At 40.3% G+C, this 12,876-nt stretch overlaps 1 protein-coding gene across 2 annotated transcripts in view; it reads right to left on the bottom strand.

Annotated features, from left to right (window-relative positions):
- LOC125379318 (p53-induced death domain-containing protein 1-like) overlaps positions 1-12,876 on the bottom strand; it is a 74,272-nt gene that overhangs the window by 14,611 nt on the left and 46,785 nt on the right. The window lies entirely within an intron of this gene.

Raw genomic sequence — 12,876 nt, 5'->3', positions numbered from 1 at the left:
TACAACAGTCGATATCTCACATTACAGCCACATACAACAGTCACATCTGTACACAATACAACAGTCACATCAATGTCAGATACAACAGTCAATATCTCACATTACAGCCACATACAACAGACACATCTGTACACAATACAACAGTCACATCCATGTCGGATACAACAGTCAATATCTCACATTACAGCCACATACAACAGTCACATATGTACACAATACAACAGTCACATCCATGTCGGATACAACAGTCAATATCTCACATTACAGCCACGTACAACAGTCACATATGCACACAATACAACAGTCACATCCATGTCGGATACAACAGTCAATATCTCACATTACAACCACATACAACAGTCACATCTGTACACAATACAACAGTCACAGCCATGTCGGATACAACAGTCAATATCTCACATTACAGCCACATACAACAGCCACATCTGTACACAATACAACAGTCACATCTGTACACAATACAACAGTCACATCCATGTCGGATACAACAGTCAATATCTCACATTACAGCCACATACAACAGTGACATCTGTACACAATACAACAGTCACATCCATGTCGGATACAACAGTCAATATCTCACATTACAGCCACGTACAACAGTCACATCTGTACACAATACAACAGTCACATCCATGTCGGATACAACAGTCAATATCTCACATTACAGCCACATACAACAGGGACATCTGTACACAATACAACAGTCACATCCATGTCGGATACAACAGTCAATATCTCACATTACAGCCACATACAACAGTGACATATGTACACAATACAACAGTCACATCCATGTCGGATACAACAGTCAATATCTCACATTACAGCCACATACAACAGTCACATCTGTACACAATACAACAGTCACATCCATGTCGGATACAACAGTCAATATCTCACATTACAGCCACATACAACAGTCACATCTGTACACAATACAACAGTCACATCCATGTCGGATACAACAGTCAATATCTCACATTACAGCCACGTAGAACAGTCACATCTGTACACAATACAACAGTCACATCCATGTCGGATACAACAGTCAATATCTCACATTACAGCCACGTACAACAGTCACATATGTACACAATACAACAGTCACATCCATGTCGGATACAACAGTCAATATCTCACATTACAGCCACATACAACAGTCACATCTGTACACAATACAACAGTCACATCCATGTCGGATACAACAGTCAATATCTCACATTACAGCCACATACAACAGCCACATCTGTACACAATACAACAGTCACATCCATGTCGGATACAACAGTCAATATCTCACATTACAGCCACGTACAACAGTCACATATGTACACAATACAACAGTCACATCCATGTCGGATACAACAGTCAATATTTCACATTACAGCCACGTACAACAGTCACATATGTACACAATACAACAGTCACATCCATGTCGGATACAACAGTCAATATCTCACATTACAGCCACATACAACAGTCACATATGTACACAATACAACAGTCACATCCATGTCGGATACAACAGTCGATATCTCACATTACAGCCACATACAACAGTCACATCTGTACACAATACAACAGTCACATCCATGTCGGATACAACAGTCGATATCTCACATTACAGCCACATACAACAGTCACATCTGTACACAATACAACAGTCACATCAATGTCGGATACAACAGTCAATATCTCACATTACAGCCACATACAACAGACACATCTGTACACAATACAACAGTCACATCCATGTCGGATACAACAGTCAATATCTCACATTACAGCCACATACAACAGTCACATATGTACACAATACAACAGTCACATCCATGTCGGATACAACAGTCAATATCTCACATTACAGCCACGTACAACAGTCACATATGCACACAATACAGCAGTCACATCCATGTCGGATACAACAGTCAATATCTCACATTACAGCCACATACAACAGTCACATCTGTACACAATACAACAGTCACAGCCATGTCGGATACAACAGTCAATATCTCACATTACAGCCACATACAACAGCCACATCTGTACACAATACAACAGTCACATCTGTACACAATACAACAGTCACATCCATGTCGGATACAACAGTCAATATCTCACATTACAGCCACATACAACAGTGACATCTGTACACAATACAACAGTCACATCCATGTCGGATACAACAGTCAATATCTCACATTACAGCCACGTACAACAGTCACATCTGTACACAATACAACAGTCACATCCATGTCGGATACAACAGTCAATATCTCACATTACAGCCACATACAACAGGGACATCTGTACACAATACAACAGTCACATCCATGTCGGATACAACAGTCAATATCTCACATTACAGCCACATACAACAGTGACATATGTACACAATACAACAGTCACATCCATGTCGGATACAACAGTCAATATCTCACATTACAGCCACATACAACAGTCACATCTGTACACAATACAACAGTCACATCCATGTCGGATACAACAGTCAATATCTCACATTACAGCCACATACAACAGTCACATCTGTACACAATACAACAGTCACATCCATGTCGGATACAACAGTCAATATCTCACATTACAGCCACGTAGAACAGTCACATCTGTACACAATACAACAGTCACATCCATGTCGGATACAACAGTCAATATCTTACATTACAGCCACATACAACAGTGACATATGTACACAATACAACAGTCACATCCATGTCGGATACAACAGTCAATATCTCACATTACAGTCACATACAACAGTGACATCTGTACACAATACAACAGTCACATCCATGTCGGATACAACAGTCAATATCTCACATTACAGCCACATACAACAGTGACATCTGTACACAATACAACAGTCACAGCCATGTCGGATACAACAGTCACATCCATGTCGGATACAACAGTCAATATCTCACATTACAGCCACGTACAACAGTCACATCTGTACACAATACAACAGTCACAGCCATGTCGGATACAACAGTCACATCCATGTCGGATACAACAGTCAATATCTCACATTACAGCCACATACAACAGTCACATCTGTACACAATACAACAGTCACATCCATGTCGGATACAACAGTCAATATCTCACATTACAGCCACATACAAGAGACACATATGTACACAATACAACAGTCACAGCCATGTCGGATACAACAGTCACATCCATGTCGGATACAACAGTCAATATCTCACATTACAGCCACGTACAACAGTCACATCTGTACACAATACAACAGTCACAGCCATGTCGGATACAACAGTCACATCCATGTCGGATACAACAGTCAATATCTCACATTACAGCCACATACAACAGTCACATCTGTACACAATACAACAGTCACATCCATGTCGGATACAACAGTCAATATCTCACATTACAGCCACATACAACAGTGACATCTGTACACAATACAACAGTCACAGCCATGTCGGATACAACAGTCACATCCATGTCGGATACAACAGTCAATATCTCACATTACAGCCACGTACAACAGTCACATCTGTACACAATACAACAGTCACAGCCATGTCGGATACAACAGTCACATCCATGTCGGATACAACAGTCAATATCTCACATTACAGCCACATACAACAGTCACATCTGTACACAATACAACAGTCACATCCATGTCGGATACAACAGTCAATATCTCACATTACAGCCACATACAACAGTCACATCTGTACACAATACAACAGTCACATCCATGTCGGATACAACAGTCAATATCTCACATTACAGCTACATACAACAGTCACATCTGTACACAATACAACAGTAACATCCATGTCGGATACAACAGTCAATATCTCACATTACAGCCACATACAACAGTCACATCCATGTCGGATACAACAGTCACATCCATGTCGGATACAACAGTCAATATCTCACATTACAGCCACGTACAACAGCCACATCTGTACACAATACAACAGTCACATCCATGTCGGATACAACAGTCAATATCTCACATTACAGACACATACAACAGTCACATATGTACACAATACAACAGTCACATCCATGTCGGATACAACAGTCAATATCTCACATTACAGCTACATACAACAGTCACATCTGTACACAATACAACAGTAACATCCATGTCGGATACAACAGTCAATATCTCACATTACAGCCACATACAACAGTCACATCCATGTCGGATACAACAGTCACATCCATGTCGGATACAACAGTCAATATCTCACATTACAGCCACGTACAACAGCCACATCTGTACACAATACAACAGTCACATCCATGTCGGATACAACAGTCAATATCTCACATTACAGACACATACAACAGTCACATATGTACACAATACAACAGTCACATCCATGTCGGATACAACAGTCAATATCTCACATTACAGCTACATACAACAGTCACATCTGTACACAATACAACAGTAACATCCATGTCGGATACAACAGTCAATATCTCACATTACAGCCACGTACAACAGTCACATCTGTACACAATACAACAGTCACATCCATGTCGGATACAACAGTCAATATCTCACATTACAGCTACATACAACAGTCACATCTGTACACAATACAACAGTCACATCCATGTCGGATACAACAGTCGATATCTCACATTACAGCCACATACAACAGTCACATCTGTACACAATACAACAGTCACATCCATGTCGGATACAACAGTCAATATCTCACATTACAGCCACGTAGAACAGTCACATCTGTACACAATACAACAGTCACATCCATGTCGGATACAACAGTCAATATATCACATTACAGCCACGTACAACAGTCACATCCATATCGGATACAACAGTCAATATCTCACATTACAGCCACATACAACAGTCACATATGTACATAATACAACAGTCACATCCATGTCGGATACAACAGTCAATATCTCACATTACAGCCACATACAACAGTCACATCTCTACACAATACAACAGTCACATCCATGTCGGATACAACAGTCAATATCTCACATTACAGCCACATACAACAGTCACATCTGTACACAATACAACAGTCACATCCATGTCGGATACAACAGTCAATATCTCACATTACAGCCACATACAACAGTCACATCTGTACACAATACAACAGTCACATCCATGTCGGATACAACAGTCAATATCTCACATTACAGCCACATACAACAGTGACATCTGTACACAATACAACAGTCACATCCATGTCGGATACAACACTCAATATCTCACATTACAGCCACGTACAACAGTCACATCTGTACACAATACAACAGTCACATCCATGTCGGATACAACAGTCAATATCTCACATTACAGCCACATACAACAGTGACATCTGTACACAATACAACAGTCACATCCATGTCGGATACAACAGTCAATATCTCACATTACAGCCACGTACAACAGTCACATATGTACACAATACAACAGTCACATCCATGTCGGATACAACAGTCAATATTTCACATTACAGCCACATACAACAGCCACATCTGTACACAATACAACAGTCACATCCATGTCGGATACAACAGTCAATTTCCACATTACAACCACATACAACAGTCACATCTGTACACAATACAACAGTCACATCCATGTCGGATACAACAGTCAATATCTCACATTACAGCCACATACAACAGTGACATCTGTACACAATACAACAGTCACATCCGTGTCGGATACAACAGTCAATATCTCACATTACAGCCACATACAACAGTGACATCTGTACACAATACAACAGTGACATCCATGTCGGATACAACAGTCAATATATCACATTACAGCCACATACAACAGTCACATCTGTACACAATACAACAGTCACATCCATGTCGGATACAACAGTCAATATCTCACATTACAGCCACATACAACAGCCACATCTGTACACAATACAACAGTCACATCCATGTCGGATACAATAGTCAATATCTCACATTACAGCCACGTACAACAGTCACATATGTACACAATACAACAGTCACATCCATGTCGGATACAACAGTCAATATCTCACATTACAGACACATACAACAGTCACATCTGTACACAATACAACAGTCACATCCATGTCGGATACAACAGTCAATATATCACATTACAGCCACATACAACAGTCACATCTGTACACAATACAACAGTCACATCCATGTCGGATACAACAGTCAATATCTCACATTACAGCCACATACAACAGTGACATCTGTACACAATACAACAGTCACATCCATGTCGGATACAACAGTCAATATCTCACATTACAGACACATACAACAGTCACATCTGTACACAATACAACAGTCACATCCATGTCGGATACAACAGTCAATATCTCACATCACAGCCACATACAACAGTCACATCTGTACACAATACAACAGTCACATCTGTAGGTGATACTCTTTGGCCATTGACACATAATCCAGTACACTGTCTTGAATGGTTTATTTTATAACTTCAGCATAGATTGATGAATACATTCTTGGTTCAGTTTTGAAATATTGACAGATATTTTGTATTATGTCTTTCATTCAAATTCTTTTACGGGCCCTTTAATTGTAAGGCCTATTGTTGACAGGTAAAAAGCTCTAATAAAAACAAATGGGAAATATTACAACTTGTAACTAAGGTAGTAAGTACATGTTATGTTATTTTCGGATTTTAAACGAAACATCTGTGATACACACTTCAACCTTCTCAACATGCAATTTACCCTTTTACACAATTTACATTTGTTATAGCATTGCTAGTTATGATTTACATGTTGTTCCTTATATATATTGTTAATACTTACAAATTTTATTGGCCATTTACACCCTACACAAGTTCATGTCATTCTGCTTACGTCCACGTGCTTGTCCATGCACTGACTATAACCCGGATGATTAACCAGGATAAATCAAAACATTAGATAATTAAATGAAGCTCTCATAAAAGAACTAAAATGACTTATCCTCACAAGTGGTAGCCTACATTCCCGGCCCCTTAAATGTGAAACATTTAACATTATAACTCCATATTAAGGTCATATCAGTCCTTCACATTCAATGTTCAACTGCTCAGGTTTTTATTTCCATCTCACATCGTGGTCTTTTGTTTCATCACTTTCATGCATCATAAACTGATTCAAGTAGACACACTTTGCTTATTGGCCTTATTAACAGAGAGTCTTTAGTTTTCACTTCAATCGATCGCACTAGACCATCTTTGCCCGGGAACACATTTGTGATTCTCGCGAGAGGCCACACACATCTTGGAGAATTATCATTTACAAGTAGCACTATGTCTCCCACTTGGAGATTCACTGTAGATTGTAACCACTTTTGACGGAGCTGTAAGCCTGGTAAGTATTCCTTGAGCCATCGTTTCCAGAACTGGTCCGCAAGGAACTGAACCTGGAGGTGAGGAATTTCCTGATCTCAGCAACAAGATATGATTTGGTGTAAGTGGCTCCATATCACTGGGGCTGTCAGATACGATGGTTATTGGCCTACTGTTGACAATTGCCTCCACTTCACAGAACAATGTTGACAATCCTTCATCATGCAGGCCATACTGTTGATACAATAATGCATTCAGTACTTTCCTCACGGTCCTAATCTGTCTCTCCCAAACTCCTCCCATGTGAGAGGCAGATGGGGGATTAAACATCCACTGAATTTCTTTCTGTAGCATGTGTTCCTGGATTTAATGGTGATTCCATGACAGAATTGCTTCTCTTAATTCCTTCTGAACGTACTATATGTGGGACGCCTCTTCGTGCTTCAAACCATCTCAAAGAATTTATGAAGGAATCCGTGTCCATGCTGTCTAGCTTCTCAAGGTGAATAGCTCTTGTTGTTAAACAGGTAAAGATACAACCATATCGCTTAACTTCGCTTCTCCCACGTTTGATCAGAAACGGTTCAAAACAATCCACACCTGTGTGAGCAAATGGTGGTTTTCCAGGTGTGACTCGGTCTTCTGGTAGATTTGCCATTTTCTGATGGGAGCGTTTTCCTTGTAATCGTTTGCATTTGACACAGTCTTTCAGTACTTTTCTGATTGTTCTGCGAGCACTGATGACCCAGAACCTTTGTCTTACATGTGACAGAACATGCTCAGTCCCTGAATGACCTAATTGTTCATGATAACAACGAACAATCAACGTGACAATATCATGTCCTTTTGGTAGGATCATCTGATGTTTAGATTCTTCAGATATTGGAGCATTATTCAAACGCCCTCCTGCACATAGTATTCCATCTTGATTCAAGAATGGTTCAAGTAAGTAAATTGGGCTTGATTTTGTGATGGAGCGGTCATTTAGAAGACATTCCACTTCAAGCCGAAATGCAAGATTCTGAGTGTACCTAACAATTTCAGTTTCAGCTTGTTTCATCTCGGAAACAACAAGAGGTTCCATGGAAATCCTTTCTTCAGAATTTCCCTCTCGGACATGTTTTAACAAACAGTGCTTTAGTCTCAGTATCCAAGCAACCATTTTCTTGAGGTGGTACCAAGAGGAATATCGGCTAAGGAGTCGATCTGTAGTGGATGGTTCAACCTTGTCAGAACTTGCAAAGTTGACCTTCACTTTCTTTACTTCCAAATCCTCTCCTGACACAGGAAGTACTGTTGGTGTTTTTGCCAAGTATCTTTATTCTCCCACAGGAAGCTCGGTCCCTGCAACCAGTTTTCCTTTGCAAGTAGTTCATCAGCATCAAGTCCACGAGATGCATCATCAGCGGGATTGAGTGATGATGGGACATATTATCTCCAACTTTGTGGTGAAGAACCTTCACGAATTTGTGTCACTCTGTTGGCGAAAAACGTTTGGTATCTTTGAAAGTCATTTTTGATATAGTGTAGTACTATCATGCTGTCTGTCCAATATGAAGATTGTTCGGTTTCCATTCTCAGTTCTTTGCGTAACATTTCATCAAGTTTTACACTCAGCACAGCCGCACAGAGTTCAAGCCTTGGTATTGTGATACTTTTGATTGGCGCTAATCTCGACTTCGCCATCAGAAAGGAGCAATGGATTCTTCCACATGAATCAACGATCCTGACATACGATACAGCACCATATCCTGCTGTTGAAGCATCCGGAAAATGGTGTAATTCAGCAGACATCATTTCACAAAAGTCATTCGGAATCACACATCTTGGGACAGTGAAGTCTTCAATATGACACAGCTTAGACAGCCAGTTTGTCCATCCTTTTCAGAGTCGACATTCATCCTGAAATATCATCTTTGCCTTTAAGATCAGTGGTGACAAGAATCCTATTGGATCATAGACAGAGGTAAGTATACTGAGGAGACCTCTATTGGTTGCAGGCCTATTCTTTGGTTGGAATTTGAAACCAAGCTGATCAGTTTCAGTGTCCCATTTCACGCCAAGAGCCTTCTCTTGAGGGAGCTCATCATCGCACAGATTGATGTCTTTCAACTCTTTGGCTCTTTCCTCAACTGGGATACTCTGGAGTACTGTTCTACTGTTACTGGTCCATTTTGTGAGCCTTAAACCTCCTCTCTGTAGGAGATCACACACATTCTGAACAAACTTGATACCTTTCTCCTTGGAATCAACAGATTTCAGACAATCATCTACATAAAAATTGTCAGTAACAGTCTGAATTGTATCTTTATCAAAATCATCCACATTGTCTGCTGCAGCTTTCCTCAGTGCATAATTGGCACAACTGGAGCTCCATATGCCACCAAATAGATGTGATGTCATCCTATAGACCTCTATATCTCCACCTAGTTCACCATTCTTCCACCAAAGGAACCTCAAAGCATTGCGATGTTGATCAGCAACCTTTACTCTGTGATACATTGATTCAATATCACCGGCGATGGCAATCCTTTTCTCACGGAAGCGCAACAAGACACCCATCAAAGTATTGGTTAAATCTGGACCTTGATGAACTGATTCATTTAAGCTGATTCCACCAAACGTGGCTGAACAGTCAAACACAATTCTGAATTTCCCTGGCTTCTTGTCACTGGTGACTACATGATGAGGGAGGTACCAGACTGATCCATCATCAATACATACTTCATCATCAGGAACCTTCTCTGCGTAGCCTTTGTACACCATGTCATCAATACCTGCTTTGTAATGCTCATACATATCATCATTCCTAGACAGCTTCTTGGTTCATGATACTAGGCGGGTTTCAGCCATGCAGAAATTGTTAGGCAAATTAGGGGGATTTACTTTGAAAGGTATAGGTACCTTGTAATGCCTCTTCTCCCTCTCAACAGTATTGTCCCATAATCGAATGACCTCCTTGTCATGGAATGAAAGTTGTGATCTTCCATCACTCACATTGTCCAGATGCCAGAACTTCTGGACTTGTGATTCTAAGTTAGCTTCAACTTGCACAAAGTTGGACGTCATGTCTTGCTGAATGCCTCTGTGTAAAGGTCCATTGATGGCCCATCCGAATATTGTTTTTGTGGCATAGGGCTCATCAGCTTTCCCTTATCGCACCTCAAGTGGGGTTAAAACTAACGGATTGTCTTGACCTATCAGCACTGTCACTTTGGCAAATTTGTCTTCAACCATGGGTAGATCAATCCCTTGAAAGTGTTTCCATTTGTCAACATCACACTGTGATACAGCACTGCCTTCTAACACAGGCATCTGAGAGAGCACAAATACATTTGACATGTTTGTAACATGTCTTCCATTGATGTCTGTTAAGCTAAGGGAGACAACCTCTGTCTGAGACTCATAGCTTTTTTCAGTAAGAGTATTTAAAGAAAGCATAGCACCACTGCCATCCAACTTCAAAGTATTTGCCAAGTCTTTGGAACAAAAGGTATTTGTGCTTCCTGGGTCTAACAAAGCATAAGTCTTAATTACTTCATGTTCACTACATCCTTTCACACAGACAGGAACTATGGGGAGAGCTATTCTTGTTCCTCCGGCCCCATTGACTCCATACACTGAACTTGACTGAATCTTGTTCTCTGCATGCTCTCTGCAACTTGGAGAATGTAACGTGGGATTGATATCCTTGCTGTCTGGAATCGGCTCTTTAACAGATTTCAAAGATGTCCTTGAACTGTCATGGAGCAAACTGGAATGCTTCCGGTTATGTTGTTTACAACTGCTATTGTCACACATGCTGTCCTTCATACATCGAGATGACAAATGCCTTGATGAGAAACAATTAAAGCACAACTTCTGTCTTATTGTAAACTCCAGTCTCTTCTGTAAAGTCATCTTCTTGAAAGTAGGACACTGGTAAAGAGGATGACTGGCAGTACAACATTTACAAGCTCTCTGTGGCTGTTCATGAAGGCTTCTGTTTTCCTGAGTAATGTTCCCTTGTGCAATAAAATTGGAAGCTGACTTACACTTGACGCTTGTCCTTTGTGGAGGTGGTTTCTCTGTAGAATCATTTACACTGATTCCAAACACCGGGTCATCCAGTTCTTCAGCAACAATTTCTATAAATTCAGCAAGATGCCCAATTCCTGGATACTGACCATTGCACTTTAAAACATTTACAGCTTCTTTTCTCCATCTACCTTGAATAAAGAAGGGAAGCTTCTCTACAATCTTTCTCATTCTCAATTGATTGTCGATTTCGCCCAGTCTGCTCATTGCTGTAAGTGAAACCACACAGCTTCTAACAGAATCCGTATATCTTCTCAGTCCAGCACTGTCATTAGGTTTCAAGTTGGGGACTTCTGTCACCTTATCCACCCACGCTTTAGCGATGACATATTGATTACCAAATCTCTCCAACAGTAACTTTCTGGCTTGAAAGTAACCAATCTCTGGATTCATGATTACACAGCACTCTATAACCTCTTGAGCATGCCCAGTGCAGTACTGTAAAAGCCTATTCAGTTTAGCACTATTGCTGATTGATGTTTCCCCTATACTATTGTCAAAAGACCTGATGAATGCCCAGTATTGCAGAGGATTTCCATCAAATTTCATGATTTCAACTTTTGGCAACTGAAGCAAAGGTAACATTTAATACTGCGTATTATCTGCCTGTGGTGGTTGAACAGTATCATTATGGCTTGTCCAAGACACTGCATTTGGATTGAGTTGCTGATCACTCACTCTGTCTGTGGGTATCAGGTTACTTGACACTAAATGCACTGTTTTGGGATTTGTGCCCATTATACCATCATCTTTAACAGAAGGGGGTCCATCGATTTCATTGATTGCCTTTATTTCAGCTTCAGCGGCTGCAAGCTCAGTCTCCATTTGAAGAGTCTCTTCTTGTAATTCAAGTTCAAATTTCTTTAACTTCAGTTCCTGACTCTTCTTCAGAGCAGATTGTTTGACTTTCAGTGCAGCTCTCCTAGCTGCAATCTTCAATCTCGTGCTTCCACTACTTGCATGGCTTCCTACCTGACTCGCTGAATCACTTGGTTTTACTGTATCATGATGCCACATCTGTACACTAGACATCACTGTTTTCAGTCTATCTGACATCTTATTCATGTACATGTCCAGTTTACTAATCTTTTCTGCATCATCTCACACTATCTCCTTCAGCTGATTTACTTTCTGTGTCAAACTGTCAAAGATTTTCTCAATTGATTTCACTGATCCTTAAACATGTTCAATGTCTGTAGGACTAGCATTCTTATTTACAATGAGACCATTTATCTGATTTTCAGTTCTGGTGAATGCAGATTGGATACCCGCTCTTTCTTTATTCAGTTGAATTATCCTTTCACTCTGAACTTCATCTTTATTTATTGTTACATTAGACATTCTGTCACTAGCAATCCAGCTGTCTGTGTCACTTCTAATGTCTGATG

Source organism: Haliotis rufescens, unplaced genomic scaffold (genome assembly GCF_023055435.1).
Source record: "Haliotis rufescens isolate VD_foot unplaced genomic scaffold, xgHalRufe1.0.p SCAF_14, whole genome shotgun sequence".
In the NCBI taxonomy this organism is placed as follows: Eukaryota; Metazoa; Mollusca; class Gastropoda; order Lepetellida; family Haliotidae; genus Haliotis; species Haliotis rufescens.
This window is presented reverse-complemented; position numbering and strand designations above follow the sequence as displayed.